Genomic DNA, 26,495 nt, shown 5'->3' on the forward strand with positions numbered 1-26,495 from the left:
AACCCTGGAGGCTCTTTTTCTTCAGTTAAGGACATCAGTCATATTGAATTAGGGCCTGCCTTTATTCCCTATTTCCAAATACAGCCACACATTCTGAGGTCGTCAGGGTTAGGGCTCCCATATACAAATTTTGGTAAGGATACAATCCAATCCACATCAGAGGCCAACAAAAACCCTAAACATGAGCCTAGAGAGGCAGCACCAAAGCATAAGAAATCTTACCACTTATCAAGTGTTAGGTGGGATGGCCAGGCACAGTGGCTCACGCCTATAATCCTAGCACTTTGGGAAGCTGAGGCGGGCAGATGGCTTGAGCTCAGGAGTTCAGGAGCAGCCTGGGCAACATAGTGAGACCCTGTTTCTAGAAAAAAAATTAGCCAAGCATGGTGGTGAGCACCTGTAATCCTAGCTGCTTTTGAGGCCAAGGTGAGAGTAACACTTGAGCCCAGGAGTTCAAGACTGCAGTGAGCTGTGATCACACCACCGCACTACAATTGTCTCTAGAAGATATTTAGACAGATTTAGAGATCATCCCATCCAAAAAAAAAAAAAAAGATAATAGAGTAATTGAATGCAATAGACTGATGGTTTCCAAAGTGTGTTCCCTGGACCAGCAATCAGCATCATCTGGGCAATTGTTAAAAATGCACATTCTCAGGCCCTGTCCCAGACCTCCTGACTCAGAAACCCTGGGAGTGAAGCCCAGTGGGGCTTGTGTTTTAAGAGGTCCTCCAGGCGATTGTGATGGCTGCAGAAATGTGAGAAGCATTGCAATAAAGGAATTCGCTTCCCAGCAACTGCAGATCCTGACACCTCCAAATGATAGTTCCTCCCTCCTCCCCGGAAGCCACCAGCTTAGATGCTCATGCCATCAAGCACACTATCCCCTCCCCTTCCCCACTGGCATGACGTTCAAATCCCCTGGTCACCTTCCTAATTCCCAGCTAGGCTTTCCCCTTGGCTCACTGGCCCTCTCTGCTCTCCCCCCAGGGCCTGGCACATTGCCAGTGCCCAATGCAATCCTGAATGAAAGCATAAAGTAGGGCTGTGTGTGTTGTTGAGGTACATTCTAAAAAAAACCTTCTCACCCTACATTTGCTATTTCAAATGAGGGTGGTGGGCTGCTACGCCCAACATGGCTAAATCTAGAAAGCATAACTGTGAGAAAAAGAAAGCAACTTCGCAGGCATTCCTTGGCTCATCAAAGGCTGTCTTCTCCCTGTGTCTCCACATCATCTTCCCTCTGTACATCTCTGTCTCTTTATGGGGCATTCTTTCTATAAGGATACCAGTCATAGGGACCCCCCCACCTCCAGTATGACCACATCGTAACCTACCTGATTACATTTGCAATGGTCCTTTTTCCAAATAAGCTTATATTTTGAGGCCATGGGGGTTAGGATTTCAACATATGAATTTGTGAACATATGGGTCCAACATATGAATTTGTGGTTGGGGGAGAGAATGATACTATTCAACCCATAAAAGATACATACAGTATCATAGGTAAAATTTCAAATTATATACAAATTCTTAAGACATATAAATGCATAGTGAAAGTACAAAAACGTGAATGGGAAGAAAAAGACCAACTTTAGCATACAGCTTCCCTCCAAGGAGGGAGAAAAGGAGGGAAATGGTGTCAAGAAGAGATCTGGAAAGGAGATTCAACCGTATTTTTTTACATTCAGTTCTTTTACAATACGAAGCAAATACAGCTAAATGTCAACATTTGTTAGGTGCCCATGGTGAGTACTATTTTATTCTCTGCTTTTTTCAGTTTGTTTATTTATCTGAGAAAATAGCACTAGGGAAGAAATGCTCCTTGCTGTAATGAATACTCCACATTAGGACATGCTCAAATACAAGGTGACATTAATTTTGTTGAGGTAAAGACATCAAAGAGTGCCAAGAGGCAGGTGGCAGTAAGAAAGGACCACTACAAAGCGTTGAAACCAAGAGTCAGGCCAGACTGCGCGGGGATGGATGTGTCCCTCGTCAGGCCGCCAGTCACAGGAATTGGGAAATCAGGCAGGCTAATACAGGCAAAGAGGACGACAATGTTGTGAAAGAAGGGGATGCTGCCAAGGTCAGCGGAAAGGCAGGCGTGATGTAGGTGAGACCCGGGTGAGCTAGGTGTGGAAATGCAGTCCAAATAGACAGGCATCCAAGGTTCAAACTTGCTCCAGGAATAAGCCAAGAGTAGTTGCCAGAATAGGAATTCCATTGTCAAGCAGGACTGGGTTAGGAATTTTGCCTTAGAATTCTAGGGAGGAGGTTGAATTCCTACAACTTCACAACTGATACTTGGAAAATGAATGACTGCAATTTAGCAAAGGTCCCAAACCAACTGGGCCCTGGGTGTTCACAGTTTTCCCTGCAGCCAAGGGCAACTACCTGGAGAAGGCAGAGGGGGAGCAGGGAGGTGGGATTAGTCCTGAGTCATCTCTGCCTAGTTGGAGAGGCCTTAACAGTTGCCGGGCCCAGAACGAAGCACTTTACTTACATGCATTATCTCACGTAGTCCTTGCAACAACCCAGTGACATCAGTACTATAACCCCCATGTTAAAGATAAAGAAACAGGTGTAAAAAGGTAAGATAACTTGCCAATAACACAAAGCCCGTAGATGGAAAAACCGAGATCAAATCTCAAGACTGTTTGATTCCAGGCCCCACAATCTCAGTCCCTGTGTTTTATGGTCCCTTTACAGTCACATAGAAAGTATTTGTTGATCACACCTTAAACAATGCGGAAATACATATATTGAGTGTCAACCTGCTTCTGTTTCAGGGGCCAGAGATACAGCATTGAACAAGTCTGATAAGGTCTCCATCTTCATGTGTTCTAGGAAGCAGCTCACCATTCGCATCCTAAATACTGTAGCAAATGTAGGAGTAGAGGATTTTTAGAACATGCTCCCATAAGCTTAGCTTGACACTTTTTTAAAAAAGTGTGTGCGGGGGCCGGGCATGGTGGCCCATGCCTGTAATCCGAGTACTTTGGAGGCCGAGGCAGGAGGCTTGCTTGAGCCCAGGGGTTCAAGACCAGCCTGATAACACAGTGAAACCCTAACTCTATAAAAAATAACAAAAGTTACCCAGGCATGGTGGCACGTGCCTGTAATCCCAGCTACTTTAGGAGGCAAGGTGGGAGGATGGCTTGAGCCCAGGAGTTTGAGGCTGCAGTAAGATGTGATCACATCACTGCACTCCAGCCTGGGTGACAGAGTAAGGCCCTGTCTTAAAAAAAAAATAAAAAGTGTGTGTGGAGATTGCAGGGGAAGAAGGTGTAATCAAAAGGTTGTACCTGCAGGAGGCCCTGCGACATGGAAAGGCCAAGATTTCTAAAAGACACTTCTAATCATTTTTGATATGACAAAAGTGTAACGATGACCTTTGAGCTAAAAGGAAAATAAGGAGGCTCGTTCCGATGGAAGGCCCACCGACAGCGAGACCATGGCCCGGCCGAGGCAGACGGTTGGTTATTATTCTAGCCCAGGGAGAAAAAAGTCAATTCAAAAATTGCTTGTTCATGTCATGGTAAATCCTTAATGCTTTTAATGAAAATTCTTCTCCTTCATGAAATATTTTCTATTTTAAAGAAGAACAGCAAATTAATACAGCGTTTCCAATAGCCTCTAAGTCAGGTTTAATTGGGGCAATTCCCTCCAGTGATTTGAACGAAAGATGACATTCGTCTTCATTGCCTGGGTGGAATGTTAAACTGGAAGCAGGGATGAAATGTCAAGGTAAAATAATGCTAATAATTATTCTGAATGTTACATTCTCCTTGACCTTGGAATGTAAAGGGCCAAAATGAAGGCTTTTTGTCAAAAGTCAAGAAGTCATCTAGAGACGCTGCTGACATTTATGATTAATGTAATCTGGGATTATTAGGAGAGAAATGAAGAATATGATTAGCTTCCAGTATCTTGGTAATTCATTTTTATATTATGATAGAAACCATATAGTATATGGACATAAAAAGAGATGACATGCTGTGGATAATCCTAATCTCTAGAAATTTAAAGAGGAAACCTCTAAAGATAAGTAAAGACTTTTTAATTAAAGCAGCAGTGACCAAATAATTAAATTGATAGCTCTGCAGTAAAAGAGGGTAGAAAATGACCTCAGTCTAAGGAAAGATAATGATTTCTTATGCATAGCACACATGTGCACACAAAAGAAATCAAGACTCTATCTGCTGGGTCCCGTCGCTTCAGAGAATTTTCTGGTTCATTTGCAGTGACAAGAGAGACTGAGTGCAGCTCAGGGAAGGCTCCCCGGCACCGTGCCCTGAGCTGGCAACTCAGGCTGCCCCTGAAAAATGACTGTGGCTGACAGCAAAGCACCTCTGTAAAGCGGAAAGATGGCTTTCGGAATTTGTTGGGGAAAAATGCAGCTTCTGTTTTAAATAAAGCTTTTGGTCCAAAGCCCAAGCTGGGAAAAGTGCAAAGGTGAAAGGACCCTGCTCTTTGTGACCCAGTTTCCCTGATCCGCAGCCACACCCTCTGCACATTCATCTCAATGCTCTCCCCTCCTCCCACTCAGCCTGGAAGCTGAAAGGCAGCGGGGAGGGGGCAGGGGCATTGATTCTTAGAAAGAAACAAAATAGGAAGACTTGCATACAAATGAAAATGAAAGCAAAAGGGGGAAACAGGCTTTTGAGAGAGTAGGAAATAGAAAATATTTAACTCACCTATTTAAAAATTGAAAACCGGAACTAGGAAGCTTTACACCACACAATCAAGCGATATATACAATTCTCATGTATGCCCAAACAGCAAACAGTAGGTACCATATAGATGATACATTACATGTACAGTAATTACGTCCTCAGGTTTTTCCCCAACAGGGACAGATGAGAGACAGCAAGGGAGCAGATAAAAAAGAGGTGAGAAAAGGTGAGGAGATAGGCCGGGCACTGTGGCTCACGCCTATTATCCCAGCACTCTGGGAGGCTGAGGCAGGTGGATCACTTGAAGTCAGGAGTTCAAGACCAGTCTGGTCAACGTGGTGAAACTGTCTCTACTAAAAATATACAATTAGCCGGGCATGGTGGCGGGCGCCTGTAATCCCAGCTACTTGGGAGGCTGAGGCATGAGAATTGCCTGAACCCGGGAGGCAGAGGTTGCAGTGAGCCGAGATCGTGCCACCACACTCCAGTCTGAGCAACAGAGTGAGACTCTGTCTCAAAAAATAAAAAAAAAAAATGAAAAGAAAAGATGAGGAGGGACAATAAGGGGAAAAGGCAGTGTGGAAAGGGGAGTGGGGAGAAGGAGAAAGCACAGAGAAGAGAGACCCCCATGGAGGGGCTTTTGTACATCCTGGTATACATCGGAAGTGCTTTTGATAGCTTTTGATTTGCTCTCTGGTAACTGAGGACAGATTCTCTGGTTTGAAGCCTTGCTCTCTGTGTCTGCATGTTGGTGCATACATCTGCACGTTCCCTGCCAAGAGAAAAGCTCGCTGTTCTTCGGGTCTCTACTGTCTGCAGAAAGCTGCAGTCATTTAGCATTGCAATAACCCAGAGGAAGATAAGAGAGGCACTATTTGAGGGGAGTCACAAGAGCATTTTTTATGTTGCATGTTGTGTTTGTGAAAACAAATGAAAGTAATATACTTGCAAAATCCCAATAAGGTTGAGAAAATGTTTGGAAATCTTGCTAAATCAATACAGCCCACATGGGGACTTCAGAAAACTTTAAAGCATCTGGAATCTAAGATGTGGCAGTAATCCCAATTTGTCCTACTCATTCGGACCCCCCAGATGTTGCTGTCTTAGATAAACACACTTCTGAACGGACAACACCAAACCTTAAAAGGCATAGCCACAGTCAACACTGAAAAGAGGTGAATGGTGTATGCACCACATTTTTTTTTTTTTTTTTGTCAGACTCATCATTGACAGGCACACGTAGGTTGATTCTGTGTCTTTGCTACTGTGAATCATGCTGCGATGAACAAACGAGTGCATGTGTCCTTTTGGTAGAACAGTTTATATTCCTTTTGGTATATATGCAATAATGAGATTTCTGGGTCGAGTGGTAGCTCATGTCCTTTGTAGCAACATGAATGCTGCTGGAGACCATTATCCCAAGCAAACTAACCCCAAAACAGAAAGCCACAGACTGCATGTTCTCACGTATAAGTGGGAGCTAAACAACAGGTACAGATGGACACAAAGATGAGAACATCGATGCTGGGGACTCCTAGTTGGGGACAGAGGTAGGGGACAAGGGCTGAAAAACTACCTACTGGGTATTATGCCCACTACCTGGGTGACGGGATCATTCATACCCCAAACCTCCAGGTCACACAACATACCCATGTAACAAACCTGTATATGTATCCCCTGAACCTAAAATCAAAGTTGAAGAAAATATATATAATATATATAAAATCCATGTAATTAAGTATATGTCTATATCATCCTTGAGGAGAAATAGAAGATGGACCTAAAGGAGGAGAAGCCAGAACTTCATCCCCATGTGGATGGGGAGCTCTGATCCTCTCCAACTCCCCAAGAATTCTGAAAAATCATCACATTGTGTGAATTCCAATTCAGTTTGACTATATGATTTTTACGATCGCCAAGGCTTATGTGGTAATTAACTACTAAACTAAAAGATTTCCTCCATTTAACATCAATAGAAAATCCATCTCCATTTCAAAAAGAAGAAAAATCAATGCTCTGATATCTGTAAACACTGGCATTCCTTAAAACAGTTTGTAGGCTGAGCACTGTGGCTCATGCCTGTAATTCCAGCAATTAGAGAGGCCGAGGCAAGAGGATTGCTTGAGTTCAGGAATTCAAGACCAGCCTGGGTGACATAGTAAGACCTTGTCTGTACCAGAAAAAAAAAAAATTATCTGGGCATTATGGCACATGCCTGTGGTCCCAGCTACTTGGGAGGCTGAGGCAGGAGGATGGCTTGAACCCAGGAGTTCGAGGCTGCAGTGAGCCATGATTGCACCATTGCACTCTAGCCTGGGTGACAAAGCCAAACTCTATCTCAAAAACATAAAATAACAGATTGTAAATCGTATAAAATCTTACAGGTAAACATCTCAATACTTAAAAGGGATATTCTGTTTACAATTTAAAATTATACTCTCCAGCCTGATAAACTCTCTTAATCATTGATTTGGCCCTGAAAGAATCTCAGTTGTTTCCAAACATCAAGTTAACTTTCAAGGACAAAGATTTGTCAGTTTTACTATTTTAAAAAATCTGATCACGCTGTAATCCCACTACTTTGGGAGACTGAGGCAGGCAGATCACGAGGTAAGGAGTTCGAGACCAGCCTGGCCAACACAGTGAAACCCCATCTCCACTAAAAAAAAAAAAAAAAAAAAAAAAGCTAGGTGTGGTGACAGACACCTGTAATCCCAGCTACTCAGGAAGCTGAGGCAGGAGAATCACTTGAACCCGGGAAAGGTGGGGGTTGCAGTGAGCTGAGATCACACCACTGCACTCCAGCCCAGGTGACAATGTGAGACTCCGTCTCAAAAAGAAAAAAAAAAAAAACAGACAAGTTCTGACAGCATTTTTAAAAAACAGTCAAAACTGGCTTCAACTACAGAAACATTTGAGCAACATTGTTTTAATAAGATTATAGTCTCAGAAAATGATGAGGTGGCAGAGGTTCTTGGGATATAATTTCTAACATGCATATTTTTAAAAAATCAGACTCGTGATGCATTGGATGATGGCAGAGCAAGGCAGAGATTATATGTATATATTTCATGCACTAGAGACATTGTCAAAATTCTAACGCAATGCTCCTAGAATCTCATTATTCTTGAGGTTATCAGTCAAACGAAATGCAATTATAATACACGCAAACTAGCCACAATATAACCAACCACTCTGTTTGGTTTCACTTTTATATAACATAGAGAAAGTGATAGTATTTCTTTGGTTCGTTTTCTAAACTTCTGCTGCTTAAAAAATGACACCAATTTGGATACATTAATATATATTAATGCAAGATCCCATTAAAAAGTCATAGAGAAAGATCAATTACTTTTGTTTCTGACAACACATCTTTTCCTAGCTAGCCCATAATAGCTTCAACCACATCAGAAAAAAAGCAAGATAATAGTTCCAGTCTATACTGCTGAGTCTCCTATGGTTCACTAAATATATTCTGCAAATTGCAAAAGGTGGTTTATAAAAGCCAACAGTGAAACATAAAATATTGGGTGTGGTGATAAATATTCTGCAAGAAAACTTACTGTTAGAATTAAATACATTGCATCAGCATCAGTACCAATTACCCAGTTACACAATACACTTTGAAACACTGTTGGCCAGTAATACCACTTACTGCAGTGTGAGGGCTGCAGAATAAAGTTCAGCTATGTCCAACATTGAAAAAACCAATCAAGAGACAAAGGGGAATAGAAAATGTCTTGATTCTCCTCAATGAATATCTAACCTGAAGGCATTTTAAAAAAAATACCTTTATTGAGGTCAGGCTCAGTAGCTCACACGTAATCCCAGTACTTTGGGAGGTCGAGGCTGGTAGATCACTTGAGCCCAGGAGTTCGAGACCAGCCTGGTCAACATGGCAAACCCCTATCTCTACTAAAAACACAAAAAAATTAACTGGGTGTGGTGATGCATACCTGCAATCCCAGCTACTTGGGAGGCTGAGACATGAGAATCACTGGAACCCAGGAGGCGGAGGTTGCAGTGATCTGAGATTGTGCCACTGCATTCCAGCCTGAGCAACAGAGCAAGACTCTGTCTCAATAAATAAATATATATATAAATAAATAAAATAATAATAAAACATAGCTTTACTGAAGTATAATGTACACAAAATTCACCCAGGATAAGTGAGAATTCAATTATTTTTGGTAAATTTATGTAGTTGTGTAATTATTACACCACCACCATGACCCAATTCTAGAACATTTCCAAGAAGTTTTGCAGTGCCTAGTTGCAGTCAATCTTCATTCCCTATCCCAGTTGCAGGCAAACATTGGCATGTTTTCTATCTCTATGGAATTGCCTTTTCTGGACATCTCACATAAATTGAATCATGTCTTTCCTGATTGCCTTTTTTTACTTAGCATAATGTTTTCAAGGTTCATGTAATGTGTATTGATAGTTCATTTTTCAAATTGCTGAATTTACAGCTACTCAGGAGCTGAGGCAGGAGAATGGCGTCAGCCTGGGAGGTGGAGCTTGCAGTGAGCCGAGATCGTGCCACCGCACTCCAGCCTGGGCGACAGAATGAGACCCCAACTCAAAAAAAAATAAAATAAAATAAAATAAAATAAAATAAAATAAAATAAAATAAAATAAATTGCTGAATTAAAAAATATGAATAAATAAGATTTCATTGTATGGATATATTACATTTTGTCTAGCCATCCATTTTATCTGTCCCAGCTGATGGACATTTGGGATGTTTTCAGTTTGGAGTTATTATAAATAATGATGTTATGAACATTCACATTCAAGTCTTTGTGTGAACACACATTTTCATTTCTCTTGGGTAAATAAATACACTAGGGTGGAATCACTGAGTTGTATGTCAAGCCTATGTTTAATCTTTAAAGAAAATGTCAAATTATTTTCTCAAGTGGCTGTACCATTTTACATACCCGCCACTGTATCAAGGTTCCAGTGTCTACGCATCCTCACCGACACTTGGTATTGTCAAACTTTCTAATTATAGCCATTCTAGTGGGCGCATAGTGGTAACTTACTGTGGCTTTAATTTGCGTTTCCCAAAGGGAAATGTAAGTACTGGTGTTGAATACCTTTCCAAGTACTTGTTAGCTATTAGTATATCTTCTTTAGTGAAATGGTCATTTAAATTGTCTGCCAACTTTCTAGGGTTGTTGTCTTCTTATTGTGTTGTAAGAGAGTTTTAAAAAAATATTGTAGATAAAAGCCCTCTATCAGATATACAAATAAATGCAAATATAGGATTTGCAGTGAGAGAGAGAGACACTGAGTGTAAATTATCAAATCGGATTTGCAAATATTTTCTGATTCTGTGGTTTGTCTTTTTATTTTCTTAATTGGGTCTTTTGAAGAGCAAAGGTTTTTAATTTTGATGAAGCCCAAATTATTATTTTTTAAAATTGATTATGACTTTGTGTCCCTTTAAGAAACCATTGGCTAACCCAAGGTTACAAACATTTTTTTCTTTGTTTTTGTTTCAACATTTTAGAATGCTAGCTCTTGCATTTAAGTCTATGATCCATTTGGAGTTGATTTTTGTATATGGTGTAAGGTTTAGGTGGAGGTTTCCAGTTGTTTTCTTCCTATGAAGGAAATTGACAATTATTCCAGCACCATTTGTTGAAAAGATTGTTCTTCTCTCACTGAACTGGCTTTGCACTATGATCAAAAATCAGTAGATCATAAATGTAAGAATTTATTTCTGTACTCTAAATTTTGTTCCATTAATCTATACGTTTATCCTATGCCAATCCTACAGTCTTAGCTGTTGTGCCTTTATAGTAGAAAAGAAAATTGGGTAGTGTAAGTTATTCAACTTGACTCTTCTTTTAAAACATTGTTTTGACAATTTTACGTCCTTTGCATCTTCATATACAATTTAAGATCCGTTTGCCAATTCCTACAAAAAAAAAAAAAAAAAAAAAAAAAGCCTGATGAGACTTTGACAGGAGGGTGTTGAATCTACAGATCAATTTAGGGAGCATTGTCATCTTAACAATTGAGTGTTCCCATAAATGAGCATGGAATGTGTCTCCATTTATTTAGATCTTAAATTTCTGTCAATAATGTTTTTAATTTTCAGTGTAAAAGACATGCTTTTTTTGTTAATTTTTTTCTAAGTAACCTCTTCTTTTGGAAACTACTATGAATAGAATTGCTTCCCAGTTCCATTTTTGGATTTTTGTTGCTATTATAGAAAAACAATTGATTTATGTATAGTGATATTTTATCTAGGAATATTGCTAAACATTATTAGTTCTGGTAGCTCTTTACCAGAGATTCTTTCTGGTAGATTCTTTAGTAGAGTTTTCTACATGTAGGATTATGTTGTCTGCAAACAAAGGCAGACAATGTAAGTATAAGTGTATTTCTTAAGTATAGAAAAGTATACTTTACAATCTAGATGTCTTTAATTTCTTTTTACTTTATTTAACTAGCTAAAATTCCAGTGTGATGTAGTCTAGGAATGGTGAAAGCATTCAGTTCACTATTAAGTATTATGTTAGTTTCAGATTTTTCATATATGCCCTTTATCGAGTTGAAGAATCCCCTTTTTATTCCTTGTTTACTGTGAGCTTTTATAATGAATGGGTGTTGGATTTTGTCAAATGTTTTTTTTTTCTCTGTATTTCATAAGATTATCATTAATTAAGCATGTAGGTTTGGTCTTTATTATAAATATGCTATGTTACATTAATTTATTTTTGGATGTTAAACCAACCTTGTTTTCCTGTAATAAATCCCATTTGGTCATGATGTATTATGTTTCTTTATAAATTCCATTTCTTTATAGATTCAGCTAAGTTCAGGTTGCTAAATTTTTGAAAGACTTTTGCATATATATTCATGAAGAATATTGGCCTGTTGTTTTCTTTTCTTGTTCTTACTTAGCTTTGGTATCAGGTAATACCAGCTTCAGAATGAGTTAGGAAGTGTTCTTCTCCTCTATTTTCTGAAAGAATTTGTCTAAAATTTGTATTATTTCTTGTTTAAATCAATGGTAGAATTTGCCAGTAAATACATTTGGGATTGGGATTTTCTTTGCAGAAAGGTTTTTAGCTACTACAGGTTGAGCAATCCTAATCTGAAAATCCAAAATCTGAAATGCTCCAAAATCGGAAACATCTTGAGCACCAACATGATGTCACCAGTGGAAAATTTCATGCCTGAACTCATGTGATGAGTCACATATATTATTTAAAATACTGTATAAAATTACCTCCAAGCTATGTGTATAAGGTGTATATGAAACATGATGAATTTCATGTTTGGACTTGGGTCCCATTCCCAGGATATCTCATTATGTATGTGCAAATATTCCAAAATGAAAAAAAACTCAAATCTGAAACACTTCTGGTTCCAAGTATTTTGAATAAGGAATACTCAACCTGTATTTCAATCTTTTTGCTTGTTATACTTCTATTCAAATGTCCTATTTTTATTTGGGTTAATTTTGAAATTAATGCCTCTATAGTAGTTTGCCCTTCTCATCTAAGTTGTCTAATTTATTGGCATAAAATTATAGCACATCCCTTATAAGTCTTTTCTTTTCTGCAAGGTAAGTAGTAATATATCTGCTTTCATTCCTGATTTTGATGATTTGTGTCTTTTCTATTTTTATCTTAGCCAGTTCAGCTGAAGGTTTATTAATTTTCTTGATTTATTCAAATAACTAGCTTTGGTTTCATTGGCCTTCTCTACTGGGTTTTTACTTCCTATTTCATGATTTCTTACCGTATCTTTCTTATTTCCTTCTTTCTGCTTGCTTTGGGCTTAATTTCCTCTTCTTTATGTCGTTTATAGTGAAAAGTTTAGATGATTGATTTGAAGTCTCTTATAGGTGTTTAAAGCTCTAGCAATATTTTTTAAGTTTCATTTTTAATTGACAAATAATAATGGTATATACTTTGGGTGTGCAATGTAATGTTTTGATATATGTTTATATTGTGATTAAATCAAGTTAATTAACATATCTGTCACCTCACATACTTTTTTTAGGTGAAAACATTTAAAATCTACTCTTTTAGTAATTTTGAAGTTTTGATGCATTTTTTGTTTATTTGTTTGTTTTATTTTGTTTTTGAGATGGAGTTTTTGCTCTTGTTGCCCAGGCTGGAGTGCAATTGCACGATCTCGGTTCACCACAACCTCCACCTCCTGGGTTCAAGCGATTCTCCTGCCTCAGCCTCCAGAGTAGCTGGGATTACAGACATGCACCACTACACCTGGCCAATTTTGTATTTTTAGTAGAGATGAGGTTTCTTCATGTTGGTCAGGCTGGTCTCAAACTCCCGATCTCAGGTGATCTGCTCCCCTCGGCCTCCCTAAGTGCTGGGATTACAGGCATGAGCCACCGCACCCAGCCATGATGCATTATTTTTGGTTATAGTCACCATTCTGTGCAACAGATCACTAAAGCTTATTCCTCTTGTCTAACTGAGACGTTGCACCCTTTGACCAACATCTCCTCTTTCCCCATTCACTCCCCTCCCCTAACTTGTAGTAACCACCATTCTACTCTTTACTTCTATGAGTTCACCTTTTTTTAGATTCTACATGTGAGATCATATAGTATTTGCCTTTGTGTACCTTGTTTATTTAACTTAGCATAATATCCTCCAGGTTCACCCACATTGTTGCAAATGACTGAATTTTCTTCTTCTTTAGGGCTGAATATATTCAATTTGTATACATATCACCTTTTAAAAATCTATTTATCTGATGATGGACACCAAGGTTGCTTCCATATCTTAGCTATTCTGAATAATGCTGCAATTAGTATGAGAATCTCTTTGGCATATTGATTTTAATTCCTTTGGATATATACTTACAAGTAGAATTGCTGGGTCTCTAGTAATGATTTCTACTGAAAGTATGTTTTTTCTGATATTAATATAGCCTCTGCCTTTTGATTGAAGTATTTAGTCTGTTTCATTTAATATAATTTTTGACTTGGGTGGATTTACATTGGCCATTTTGCTATTTGTTTTCAATAGATCTCAAGTATTTTTTGTTCTTTTGATCCTCCTTTACTACTTTCATTTGTGTTAAATAAATATTTTCTGGTGTGCCATTTTAATTCCTTTTTTATTTCTTAATTCAATTTTTTAAAGTTATTTTCTTAATGATGTTTTAGAAATTATTATATGCATCTTAACTTATAACAATCTATTTTAGGTTAACTCTAACTTAATTCTGGTAAAATATACAAACTTTGCTTCAGTATAGCTCAATTTTCTCCCTCCTCTTTTATGCTATAATTGTCACATATTACATATATACATCATAAACCCAATAATGCAATGTTATAATTATGCAATTTTAAATATCTTTTAAAGAATTAAGAGAAGAAATGAGAAAAATAAATTTATACTGTCTTATACTTACTCACATATTTGCTATTTCTAACCCTTAGTTTTATTTTCTCCCTACATATTCTCTACCTCAACCTTCTCTTCTACTTCCCTCAAAGTGGACCAGCTGCAGGAAGATGCAGGGACAACCACAGAAAACATCCTGACGTTAAAGGCTATTGAGAAGTCAGATTTCTGGTATGAATTCCAAAAGGAAGAAAGTCTTTCAAAAATGTTTCAAGTACACCTTTCAAAATAGCCACTTCCTATATATTATTTTCCTGCATAAAATTAAAGAGCATTGCAGCCTATCATTCACATCCTTTTGTTTCTTGGGTAACACGCTTGAGTAGTTGCTGTTTTCCTTCTTCCAGCATATATTCTTGGCAGCCTCATTTGCTGTGCGTTTCTAACGTGCAGGTGTTTCCCTTTACCTCTCAGTGAGCTGGTTCAGTTCCTAGATCTGATTAGTTAGAATATTCTCCCTAGATATTTTTGAATGAGAGAGTTAGCAGAAGGATATCTTTCTGGAGTACGTCGACTAAACCAGACTTAAATCTATTATAAACACCGCCCTGGAAAACATCCTTCTGCATTCAAATTATTTCAACTCTGGGATAATTACTTTAACTCTTAGACTTCTAAGTTTGCATTCCAAAAAGAATTGTAAAATAATTATTCCTGGGCCTGATAAAACTTGACTAAACATTTCATTAAGATATTAATTATGGTTTCAGGACATCGCTAAGAAAATATTCCAACATGTCATAGCTGTTTAAGCACATATATAAACCCATGTATGTAATTGTTTTACCAACATAAAAACGTGTGTGCTTTCTATGTTTTTCTGTTGTTGCTAATTACTGCTGGTTGTTTGGAGTTTAAAAAATACTCTCCATACAGCTTCCCACTAGTTAAAAATAGGAATCTAATGTTTATAGGTATATCCTTGACAGTAGGGTCTGCATAATTCACAGTTAGAAAGAAAGAAGAGAGAGAAAGAAAAAAGGAAGGAAGGAAGGAAGGAAGGAAGGAAGGAAGGAAGGAAGGAAGGAAGGAAGGAAGGAAGAAAGGAAGGAGGAAAGGAGGGAGGAAGGAAAGGAGGGAGGGAGGGAGAAAGGGGAAGGGAAGGGAAGGGAAGGAGGAAGGGTGAAGGAGGAAGGGAGGGAAGGGAAGGAGGGAAGGGAGGAAGGAAGGAAAGAAGGAAGGAAGGAAGGAAAAGGAAAAGGGAAGAAGGAAGGAAGGGAGAGAATATTAGCTAAGAAATGCTAATGAGACTTGGGAAGATACATCCTGTGCCTGCAACCTCTGCTTGATCTAATTACTACCTGAGAAAGTGAAAAAAACAGAGCCCAGAAGTGAAGGAAGTATAGAGGATGGGGTTCAGAGGAAAGTCTAAAGAAATTGTATATTAGTCACCAAGGTGCTTTAATTAAAAAAGGTAAAAAGGACATTCTTCTCCCTCTAAACAAAAGGCCCATTGAAATGGAAACTAATGATATCTTCAAGAAAATAGAAAGGGCTTGATGCGGAAAATAGTTAACATCCTACACAGTAATATTTTGTTATTGGCAAACAGAAAGCAATAGTTCAAAATTTGTCAAGCTTATCAGTTCCACCTAATTAGGGCCATATCCAGAGGGCATAGTAAAAAAAAAACTCTAATAACTCACTTCTGAGCTCCTGGCCCCTAGTGGAATCTAATATCCTTCTTGAAATGTGCTTGGTGGTCTCCGCTCATCTGGTCCATCGGAAAGGCCACCACATGGAAACACTCTGCTCTGTTGAGGCCCAGAATGGAATCATTTAGAGATTACCTTCTTGTCGCCCAGGACAGACACTTGTCTCCAGCCAGAATATCACCAGAGGATGCATGAAATTTGTATGTGATATCCTTTGAGGGAAAATGAGGTCTATCGAATCTGGAGGAGGAGAATTTAAGAATTTCTATTTCAATTACTGCTGCCATGTCCCCACTCCATTTGTTTCAAAATGAAGTCCAACATTTTCCTAGAAAACCTCCCCTTTCAACATAGAAGATGTTTCAGTATGAAAGTTATGTGTTCAGCAGGGTGCTTGGATGTGGGTCAAGAGAGATTCTCTAAAGCTAAAATTAGAACAGTGGAAATAATAGGTGAATGCAAATTCAAACACCCGAGTCCTATTTCTCTTCATCCTTTAGCCCCACCTCCAAATTCTCTCTTTTTCTCTGGAAGCCACTTCTTATTCCCTTTCAGTTATGGTCAGGAGGAGAGATGCCCTATGAAGGGATGGTTGTCCTCAGCCTGGAATCATAAAGTCTAGAAACTCAGGGCTAAGAGCAATCAAAGAGATCATTTCACTCCCTTTAGTTATACACAGAAAGGAAATTGAGTCCCCAAAAGACTAAGTGATATTTCTCTACCAAAGTTACACCATTAAGAGTTTCAAAACTAGCTAAGTTACAAAACTTAATGCTCACTTCCGTGCTTTTCACACTATCCTGTGACATCTTCCTTTATCGATACCTGGAGTTTCCACGGTTACACATGAATTTAGCTCAGATCTGCACATACTCTGCAGGTACTCTCTCATCTCAAAGAAATGATTTCTTAATGAGGAAGTACCTCAGAGCCAAATTATGGAAGGCCTGAATGCAACCTTATGGAATTTGAGTTTTTCCTTTAGGTCAAGATTTTTCATGTGAAAATGTTTAAGGATCTGAAAGTATAAGTAAAGAGAGAGAGAGAGACACACACAGAGAGAGAATGAGTTTGCAAACACACATATTCCTGAGAAGAGCTTTTTAAAAAAATTCTCATACCACTGTTGTAGGTAAGGAAGAATTAAAAAACTTTTTTTTTTTTTTTTTTGAGACAGAGACTTGCTCTGTCACCTAGGTTGGAGTGCAATGTTGCTATATTGGCTCACTGCAACCTCTGCCTCCTGGGCTCAAGTGATTCTCCGGCCTCAGCCTCCTGAGTAGCTGGGACTATAGGCATGTGCCACCACGCCCAGCTAATTTTTTTGTATTTTTAGTAGAGATGGGGTTTTGCCATGTTGGCCAGGCTGGTCTCAAACTCCTGACCTCAGGTGACCCACCTGCTTCGGCCTCCCAAAGTGCTGGGATTACAGGTGTGACCCATCATGCCTGACCCAAAAACATTTTTAAGGGGGAGAATGTCATGACCCCAGAATCTTTTCTCTTGGATTACAAAGAAGTTATAAATTCTAAATTATTACTTTTAACAACTATCCTTACTTACTTTTAAAGAAATTAAGATTTTTTTCTATTGCTTTTACCATCTCAAAGAAATAAATATTACCTTCCTAGGTGTTAGAAACCCATTGTGATCAAATACCTCTAGGAACATAACTCACATCTTTCCCGACTGGAGTCATACTGTCACGATGAGGAATCCTGTCCCTAGGCCCAGTTGTGCTGCAGAACTTATTCTGAGCAGGGAAGGCAGGGCAGGAAGGAGCATTATTCTCCCTAACTGAGGATCCATCTGATGATTTGGGAAATCACACCCAGGCTCTGGTTTGCTACTTCCTCTTCACCTCTTGATGATGTAATGTATGACAGGATGGTGTTCTGTTCCTAGTCCATTTGCGGGGCTACCCCTCAGCAAAACTGTCACATAGGAAAAGTTTGCCTTCGTTAGTCTCTGCTATCTTCTGGCTTTGGACATCTAAAAATTAAGTCTGACAGACAAGAAGCTTGTGGTTTTCAAATCATGTTGCCCATCTCATTTGAAATCTTCCTTTTCACCCAGACCTTTCCTCCCACGTTACTGACATCTCCAGCTCCTCCTCTCTGTCACTTCCATGCTGAGAAGCAGATCTCACAATCAGATCTGGGATATTTGTGCATTTGGAAATTTAAATCAATGAGTTACCTCTCCCAAAGGTGCTAAAACTGTAGAATATATCTCTAGTACTGGAATAAAAGGCTTTGTCAGCGGGTAATGTTGTCAATAAACAATTTGGAGAGGTGGAGGAGAAAAGCCTCTTTATCTATACGTAACCAGAAACTGGACTACTGGGAATTTTCCTGGAACACAAAACAATGTTTGGAAAGAAGGTGGACAATCTTGACTCCAAAATGGTTAGCCAGTCATCACCACAGAATCTCCCCAAATATGTACTTTAAATCTGTTCACAATTCCTCTCTAAGTACCAGTGTGTATTTATGACGAATCAATTTCCTTAGCAAAAAAAAGAAAAGAAAAGAAAAGAAAAAGGCTAAAGAAGCAAACTTCGGTTTCTACATGCAAAATGTTTATTTTTAAAAATGCAGATGTTGCTTGGCTCACAGTTCCAACTAGGCACGTAAAAGATCACTTTACACCAGGACTCCTACAAGGAACTCTGAGGAGTCAGGAATCACAGGCTCATTTTTCATACAGGCTACGGAATTGTTTTAAATCCCTTCCACACAATTTGTAGAAGTCCTGCTAATGCAAACCATACGGTTTTGAATTCAGTAAACAGCAAACATAAAATGACGAAGGCTTTTTAAAAAATATCGTTTCTTCACCAATCTTGAGAGCAGGAATCAGAACACCATGTTGAACGCTGGAGGAACCCAAAGCCAATGTCCCAAATCCTTCCTGTTAGTCACTGGTGTATATTGGCCTTTCACCTTGATTGTTTGAAAAAAGTGGCAGCATTCTACCATCTCCAGTTTAAATCTGATATGGTTAGTCCCACTCTGCTTCATCCTGGCCAGAAGAGCTCTGCCAAGTTTTCTGTTTTTCTAAAAGCTAAATAAGTATGGCTTACAGAAATTCCGTCTGACAGTCAGGGAGTTTGTGGACTTCAAATCACATTGTATGTCTTGCTGTAGAATTCTAATATTGTAATCAAGACATAATGTTTCTGTGAAATCTAATTTTGACCAACTAGTTACAAGCAATGGGCATTATCAAACAGGAATTCCGTAATTCGAATAGGCCATGTGTCCATTTTCTGCATTTCAAAAACCTCGATGGGATTTGAGATTTTCCCATTTTCTTCTGCATCCATGGATCCATTGTGTGACATACAAAGTCCCTCTTCTAGCTTTAAATCCCGTTGTCTTCACAAAGGAATCCTTACGCCTGCCCCAGCACCAGGGAAGTAGAAAGTCATTGGAAAGAGACCTTCGGTGCTTTGAGGTTTAAGAAAGCAGAGTAAACATGTTTTTATACCTCTTTCTTTTGAAAATAATCTTTCCAACATGCCTAAATATGGAAAGATAGCAAAGATATGGAAACACAAAGCCGATCTTTGATGAAGCCAGAAGATATCAGTAACTGCACCAACAATGTATGAAGATAGAAAGCAAAGGGAAGAATGGTAAACGCTTCACAGAGGAGGGAGGGCTCAAACTTAAGTCTTGGTAGGGATGATGCTGCTGAAAAATAAGCTGGGTTGCTGCCTCAGAAATTCAGAAAGGCACAGGTATTGGTGGCATCCATTGCAGCACAATGAAGGTACATGTGAGACAGGAGATAAGCATGGGGAAATTGTTTAGAATTCTGTATGGAAAACAAGCTGGCCCTGCTCTCCTCCTCTACCCTTACTGAGGAAAATCTCCAAAATGGAGAAAACTGTTAACAAATAACTTCCCCCTCCCACTAGCAGCAAGCCCCCCCTCTCAAAGAAACTCAGAGGAAATAAAAACAATGCAAAGAGAAAAAGAAAACCTCAAGCTATTACATTTATGAAATAAAAATGAGATGCTGAAGTGGCTACATTGGCTGGGGTATATACACTGGGGTTTGTCGTTGTGTACCAGGAAAATTTAGGACATGGACACACACCAGGAGTTTAGGAGTGGACGTTTAATAGTTAGAAGAGAAACAGAAACAGCTTCCTCTATAGATGAAGGGGCCTCCTAGCAGAAAGGACCTGGTGGCGAGTGCATCACATTTTATAGTCCAGTTTGAGGAGGTAGTGTCTGATTTACACAGGGCTCACAGATTGATTCGATCAGGTATGACGTTTACACAGCGCTAAGGCAGGCGGGTTGCCCCACTCTAATCTTCTTATGCAAATAGACTTTTTTATTTTATTTATTTATTTATTTATTTTTGAGATGGAGTCTCGCTCTGTCGCCCAGGCTGGATGGAGTGCAGTGGCGCGATCTCCGCTTACTGCAAGCTCCACCTCCCGGGTTCATGCCATTCTCCTGCCTCAGCCTCCCGAGTAGCTGGGACTACAGACACCTGCCACCACACCCGGCTAATTTTTTTTTTTGTATTTTTAGTAGAGACGGGGTTTCACCATGTTAACCAGGATGGTCTCGATCTCCTGACTTCGTGATCCACCTGCCTTGGTCTCCTAAAGTGCTGGGATTACAGGCCTGAGCCACCACGCCTGGCTTATGCAAATAGACTTTCCAGTTGATCAGCCCCATCTTGTCTGCTTCTTACTGTACACGTGGCCAGCCCAGAAGAGAAGATGGAGCAGCCATCTTGAACATGTCTAGTCCCTAGTTCCTGCTGGCATTTGCCCATGCAAGCTCCCAGCTTTTGTTAGAAAATGATTTGGGGCTGCTTTTTATTAAAAAGAAAAGCCTTACTGGGACTCCCATGCCCTTGCTATCTGCCTAAGTGATCTCTTCTTAACTGCTATATCAATGCTACTTTAAAATAATAAGACTGCTTAACAGTCAAGAGCTTCTGAAAGTTAAAAATAAGAGACTCAAACTTACAAATTCAATAAAGCAATTGGAAGATAATGCAGAATTTTAAAAAATATATATTACAGAGGACAATCGGAGACAAAAGGCAAGAAAACGAAGGGCTATATAAGAATGTCCAACGTCCAAATAATAGGAGTTGCAGAAAAATAAAATAGAAAACATTAAGAACATTATAATAGTAATCAAAGAAAAAATTCTAGAACTGAAGTAAACAAAGCTGAAGCGCCAAATTTAAAATGTCCATTGAGTGAATCCTAAAAGGAAAGTGGACAAGACACGTTATCTTATTTCAGAACATTTGAAACAAAGAACAGACCCTAAACACTTCTAGATAGGAAAACTAGGCTACATGCAAAGGAGCTGGGATCAGAATAGCACTGGGTATCTCCCCAGCAACATTAGAAGCTAGAAGATTGCAGATACATGCAGGTGGGAACCATTAGGTGGATAATTCTTCAAACACAGCAACATGTTCCAAAAAGACTATGCAGCTACAAAATGTGATAAATATCTACCACAAATTTATATAACATAGTAATAAAACAGAATGTAACATAATACATGGACTTAAGTTTTTAAAAAGTGCTATAACTAAGTTGGGAGGGGAAGATAGGGGAGGGGAAGGAAGGTGTAATAAAGTGCATACATATCAAAATAGGAATTTAGGAATTTAAAATCGAATGGTTATCACATAGCTTTATAGGTTATAGCAGATATGATCTAAGGTGACCCCTGATGTGCCATGCCCTTGTGTACTCCCCTCCCTTTAAGTTGGGCGGCACCTCTGACATGCTTCTAGCTGTGAAAGGATTTAGTAGATCCAATTAAGTTTCCAAATTAGAGGATTTCAAGGTAAACCAAATGGAGTATCTTTGGTGGGCCTGGCTCAATCAGGTGAACACTTTGAAAGACAGATTTCCTGCTGGCCTTGAAGAAATCAACTGCCTGTGACAGAGCCACGAGGCAGGGAACATCAGGTGGCCTTGAAGAGCTGAGAGTAGTCCACACCCCCAGCCAGCAAGAACACAGGGGCCATAGGACTATTTTAGTTGTGGTTGTTATAAGGCATTTGTTATTATAATATTATTTGACTTTGTAAACTATATCCATGTACAATTTTGAAAAAAAAATTAACTTTTCCAGAAGTTAACCTGAGGAAGATTTAAAGATGATCCAACTTGTTTCAGATGAAATGGGATAATACATGTAAAAATGCTTAAAAAATAAAACGTTCTATACAAAGGTAGGGCCTTGTAATTAAGTTTTAAAATCTCAGTCTCTTATGGACTGAATGTTTGTGTCCCCCAGAATTCATATGCTGAAGCCTTAACCCCCCATGTGACTGTATTTGGAGATGGGATCACTTAGAAGTAATTAATCTTAACTGAGGTCATATGGGTGGGGCCTTGATTTAATAGCATTAGCGTCCTTATAAGAATTCACACCAGGAGCTCATTCTTGCTCTGTCTCTAAATACATTCACCAAGGAAAGGCCATGCTACGGTCTGAATGTTTGTCCTCTAGAAAACTCAGGTTAAAACTTAATCCCCATTGTGGCAGTATTGAACAGTGGGGCCCTTAAGAAGTGATTGGATCATAACGGCTGTGTTCTCATTACGAGGCTGCGTTCTCATGAATGGATTAATCCATTCATGGATTAATGGGTTAATGGATGAATGGGTTATCATGGGAGTGGGACTGGTGGCTTCATAAGAGGAAGAGAGGACTGAGCCAGCATACTCAGCCCCCTCATCCTGTGATGCCCTCCACCACCTCAGGGCTCTGCAGAGTCTCCACTAACATGAAGGCGTTTATCAGATGGGTCCTTTGACCTTAGACTGCACAGTCTCCAGAACTGTAAGAAATATATTTTGTTTCTCTACAGATTACCCAGTTTGAAGCATTCTGTTACAAGCAACAGAAAACAAAGAAAGACGGGTCATATGAGCACATATGGAGAGGGTGGCCATCTGCAAGCCAGAAGGAGAGCCCTCACCAGAAACCAATCATCCAGAACCTTGATCTTGGACTTCTGGCCTCCAGAACAGCGAGGAAATAAAATGTCTGTTGTTTCAGCCACCGAGTCTGTGATATTTTGTTACGGCAGCCCCAAGCTGACTAGCATACAGTCTAATGCTCCAGTGTGTTTTGTAGCTAAATATAATGATTTCAAGTTCTTTCTAATTATTTAAATTTAAGGAGTGTTTTTAAAATAGAAAATAGATTTGCTTCATGGAAGGGAGTAAATTAAATAAGAACTCCCTTAATATAGTACATAAGTACAACTTAAAATTGCTACTGTTAAGTGAACGCATCTATATCAAGAAAATAGCAAAAATAGGGAAAATACCACAACAAACCAATTATCTGACAAGGATGTGCACTAATAGTTTCATATGAGGATGCTTATTATAGCATTATTTATCATAGTGAAAAACTGGAAACAAGCTAAAGGTCCAATAATTAGAAGGTTAGTTAGATAAATTATGTCACAGCCATACAGTGAAATATTATGCAGGTATTTAAATAAAATATTATGCAGTAATTTAAAATCAGTTTTAAAGGAATAATTAACACCTTAAGAAAATATTGGCTGGGTGTGGTGGCTTATGCATGTAATCCCAGCACTTTGGGAGGCTGAGGTGGGAGGATCATGAGGTCAGCAGTTCGAGACCAACCTGGCCAAGATGGTGAAACCCCATTTCTACTAAAAATACAAAAATTACCCAGGGGTGGTGGCATGCACCTGTAATCCCAGCTACTTGGGAGGCTGGGGTAGGAGAATAGCTTGAACACGGGAGATGGAGGTTGCAGTGAGCCGAGATCCTGCCACAGCACTCCAGCCTGAGACAGAGCAAGACTCCATCTCAAAAAAAAAAAAAAAAAATTAACAATATTGTTAAGGAGAAAATGTTACAAAACACCATGAGCAATGCAATCTAAATTGGGAATGCAAGTGTGTCTACGAATGAAATACGTCAAAATGCCAAGACTTATCACTAGCAGGTCAGATTAAAAGTAGTTTGGCCGGGCACAGTGGCTCACACCTATAATCCCAGCACTTTGGGAGGCTGAAGCAGGTGGATCGTGGGGTCAGGAGTTCAAGATCAGCCTAACCAAGATGGTGAAACCCCATCTCTACTAAAAATACAAAACAAAATAGCTGGGTGTGGTGGTGGACACCTATAATCCCAGCTACTTGGGAGGCTGAGGCAGAGAATTGTTTGACCCAGGAGACGGAGGTTGCAGTGAGCCAAGATCATGCCACTGCAGTCCAGCCTGGGCAATAGAGCGAGACTTTGTCTCAAAAAAAAAAAAAAAAAGTAGTTTTCTTTCCTTTGGGAAGCATTTCTCCGCTTTCTAAATATTCAAAAATAAACATTTCATATTTTATAATATATACGTGTATATGTTTTTCTCTGGAGATCAGATTGGGATAATTTTGTTTTCATTAATTATCAGAGAATTAAACAAGTTTAGTTCCTCTATTTTAATGCAGCAGACAAATGCCAATTTCACAGCTCTAGCTAGTACACTCTTTTCTTCCAGTAGATGAGAAAGGCCAATGGGTTCTAAATCTTTTTTTTTTTTTTTTTTTTTTTTTGAGATGGAGTCTTGCTCTGTTGCCAGGCTGGAGTGCAGTGGTGCAAACTTGGCTCACTGCATCCTCTGCCCCACAGGTTCTCCTGCCTCAGCCTCCCAAGTAGCTGGGATTACAGGTGTGCGCCACCATGCCCAGCTAATTTTTGTATTTTGAGTAGAGCTAGGGTTTCACCATGTTGGCCAGGATAGTCTCAATCTCTTGACCTCATGATCCGCTCACCTCGGCCTCCCAAAGGGCTGGGATTACAGGCATGAGCCACCATGCCCGGCTGGGCTCTGAATCTTGCTGGCACAAACAGTGCAATGGAAAGGGTCTAAATCTATCTGGGGACTTTGCAGGCTCTGCCATACTGGGGCACACATGCTGCCCACCCTGCTGTGCATTGCGTTAAGAATATAGCAAATTCTTCCGGTGGAAACTTCCTCTGTTCTTCCAGGAACCCTCAGGGGTTTGGGCAATGCCTCCTCCTCAGGCATTAAGTGGAATTCCCAAAGGAGAAGAGAAAGTATCCACGTGCCACCCCAGCTCTCCCAGCCGTCCAGTCTCACTCTCCCACTCTCTTTCTTTTTTCTTATAGCAAAGGACTCACTGCACTGAAAGAGGGAGACAGCCCATTCTCCAAGGAGCAGGTAAACTGCCTCGAAGTCTAGAGCCAAGAGTTGTGTGAGCAGAGCCTTCTTCAAGGAAGCAGACATGCCCAGGAGTTGGCAAAAATGTGGAACTGTAGTAGTAATAATCTATTTGTTTTAAAATTTCCCTTGCCAGTGGTAACTGAAATTACATGAGTAACCACAGATTTGACTCATTAATTTACAAAATTGCTATAAAAATATGAACCATTTAGCCTCATGAAGAAAGGACGTATTTACAACTGTAGACAACAACTGATAAGCCTGCAGTCAGCAGGAAGTGGTGTATTTATCACACCAATAAGAAAAGTGGGGGTGCTATCATCAGTGTTACCCTAAAGCTTCTGCATAAAACATCAAATGAGTAATGTCTGTTTCTAGACCCTCTTACTTACCGGTACCTCCCTTCCACTTCCATCTGAGATTTTCTCTTTCCACTCCACCCAAAGACCAGGAACCTCACAATGGAACTGCCTGGCAAATAGCTCAGGCAATCCAGATGTGGAAACGGTCAGTTTCCTTCACCTTAGGTACCTCCAGGAGTCATTCAGATAACCCAGATGACCAAGATGGTCTTCCCTCTCCCCCCACCATTTTCTCCTCAACTCTCTGTCTTCCTCTCCCACCCTCAATTACCCCCTCCCAAAGCAATAACCTTAACTAAACTTGTAACGGAGCACCTGTCCTCAGGTGTGGGATGGAATACCTGTCACACGGCAGTAAAAGGGATATGGGGGATTCTTCAACAAGATCTCTGAACTCACACCACCCTAAGTTTCAGCAGCATATATTACTGCAGTGATTCTCAAGGGGGAGAGAAGGAGGGTGCCCCCTCTCAGAAGAAGGCATCAGAAGACAGGGACCAGACATGTGCAGTTGGCCAAAGCACATTGAATTGACAAAAACTAAACTTTATTAACAAAAACTAAAAAAAGTAAGTCCAATGAAATCAGCTTGTCTGATGGGGCTATGCAGAGAATAAAGTTGGGTCAAGAAGCACAGCAGCATTGCAACTCAAACTGAATGAAAGAAAATCTAAAAAGAACTCATAGGGAATAAATTAAAACAGTGGACTGCAGCCTTCTCTACTCAGCAAGCAATCATTTCATCAGCAATGCTGCATCTTCATGCAAAACCTCCTAAAATATCACTGGGTATAACAACATGAGGTGACAACCTCACAACTCCCTAGTTCTTAAGAATTCTTGAGACATCTTCCCTCCAGGGATTCAGCAGGGCTGGGTTTAAGTTTTTGAGCATGGTAAAAATAGATCACATGGTTTTTATGGATTGAACTATGCCTGGCCCAAAAGGTAAGTTGAAGTCCTAACCCTCAGTAACTCAAAATACGATCTTATTTGAAAATAGGGTCAGGCCTGGCATGGTGGCTCGTGCCTGTAATCCTAGCAGTTTGGGAGGCTAAGGCAGGCAGATCACTTGAGGTCAGGAGTTCAAGACCAGCCTGACCAACACGGCGAAACCCTGTCTCTACTAAAAAGACAAAAACTAGCCGGGCGTGATAGCACA

The sequence above is a fragment of the Piliocolobus tephrosceles genome, chromosome 5, assembly GCF_002776525.5.
Source record: "Piliocolobus tephrosceles isolate RC106 chromosome 5, ASM277652v3, whole genome shotgun sequence".
NCBI classification, from domain to species: domain Eukaryota; kingdom Metazoa; phylum Chordata; class Mammalia; order Primates; family Cercopithecidae; genus Piliocolobus; species Piliocolobus tephrosceles.